The 1,890-nt window shown below is 36.0% G+C and overlaps 1 pseudogene; it reads left to right on the top strand.

The window, feature by feature from the left end:
• Positions 1-202: 202 nt before the first annotated feature.
• Positions 203-893, top strand: LOC126932043 (protein tyrosine phosphatase type IVA 1-like; annotated as a pseudogene).
• Positions 894-1,890: the final 997 nt, after the last annotated feature.

Below are 1,890 nucleotides of genomic sequence, written 5' to 3'. Positions count from 1 at the left end.
CACGACCTCTATGCAAACAAGGAAACTGTAGAAATTCATTACTACTCCACCAAGAGGCACCCAAAAGAGTGGTTATCCTGGACACGGAAGTGTTGTATTGAAACTCACAGGGCATTTTACAAGAGTTCTGACCTGGATGGGGTAAACCTCAGTGCATTTCCTTTCTGTTGCCTCGGTATTTCTGGATTGAAGAATTGCCGCTTCTTGTTAGGAGGTTAGTTTCATTTATCATTACTTACAACTTCATACTCAAAGCACAGAGAATTTCAAGTGGAGTATATTGAAGTAGACTTCAGTTTCTTTGCATCATTTCTATATTCAACTTTTAAAATTCTTTCATAACCCTATTGAGTGTCCTTTAACTAAATTAACATGGCTAGAATGAACCACCCAGTTCCTGTGGAAGTCACATACAAGAACATGAGGATTTTTTACTACACACAATCCAACCAATGTGACCTTAAACAAATTTATAGAGGAACTTAAGAAGTATGGAGTTTTCACAATAGATAAGAGTATGTGAAGCAACTTATGACACTGCTCTTCTGGAGAAAGAAGGTATCCATGTTCTCGATTGGCCTTTTGATGATGGTGCACCACCATCCAACCAGATTGTTGATAACTGGTTAAGTCTTGTAAAATTTAAGTTTCATAAAGAACCTGGTTGTGGTACTGCTGTTCATTGCATTGCAGACCTTGGGAGAGCTCCAGTACTTGTTGCCCTAGCATTGAAGGCAAAATGAAAGATGAAGATGCAGTACAATTCATAAGACAAAAGCAGTGTCGAGCTTTTAACAGCAAGTAACTTTTGTATTTGGAGAAGTATTGTCCTAAAGATGTGGCTTCGCTTCAAAGACTCCAGTGGTCATAGATACAACTGTTGCAGTCAATAAAACTGGGGTCCCTGATGCTACTGCCTTGGAAGTGGAACTTGAGATAGGACCTGATTTGTTAGACATATTAGCCAACATGTTGGCTTAGTGATCAAGTCTAATGTAGCTTCCATAGGAGTATTGAAAGGCAGTTTTACCAGGCCACAAGCTAGATAGATTTGGCAACCTCTGTGTTTGGGTTACAGTGAACCTATTTGGACACTTGTCAAAAGATTCTTGCTGTTAGCATTTAAAATATGCTTGTCATTTGTACCAATTGACCTTTCCTGAAATCATGCCGTATTGAGTTATGTGTTGTTTAAATCTATTCCCACGCCAGAATCTTATCAATATATAAGAAAATTAGGAGGATTAGGTGCCACCTGGCACAATATTTGTATATTTTTAGTACCATACAGAACTAAAATCCTAGGAACTATGAACACTCTAGACCTTATGTAGTTTATTCCTTCAATCATTTCAAACATTGAAAGTAGGGCCTATATGGTGACTTGCCTGCTCTCTTTCATACTCGCATGTATCAGGTTTGCTTAACCATTGATTTTTTTTTTTTTTTTTTTTTTTTTTTTTACCAAGTCTTACAGTGATTACTTAATGTGTTTCAATAAATCTTACTTTGTGCTGTTATGAAAAACCTCCATTTAAAAAAATCTACATTGTATAGAAGCACATGTCTTTAATGTCTTCAGACAGAAAGGCCTTACAGTTAATTTAATGTTTGCAATCTGAGGTGCAACTTCACAGGGAAGGCCTGAGAAAAGAATGGAAGGGGGCTATTCATTATTTTTAGCAAAATATTGCCATGGTCTTGCGCAGAGCATGTGGGATATGCCATTTAATTTAGTAAAATATTTTTTAAAGGTAGAGATGATTTGTTACTGTAGCTAAAACAATTCTTAATCATAAAATTTCTGAAATTCTTGTAATTTTTTCCATATTTATCAGAAGTTGTTTACCAACTTATTTTTGTTTGAAAGTGATTTTTTATTTCCTTCTC

Source organism: Macaca thibetana, chromosome 12, assembly GCF_024542745.1.
Source record: "Macaca thibetana thibetana isolate TM-01 chromosome 12, ASM2454274v1, whole genome shotgun sequence".
NCBI classification, from domain to species: domain Eukaryota; kingdom Metazoa; phylum Chordata; class Mammalia; order Primates; family Cercopithecidae; genus Macaca; species Macaca thibetana.
The sequence above is the reverse complement of the archived record's forward strand: the minus strand, read 5'-3'. Positions and strand labels throughout refer to the sequence as shown.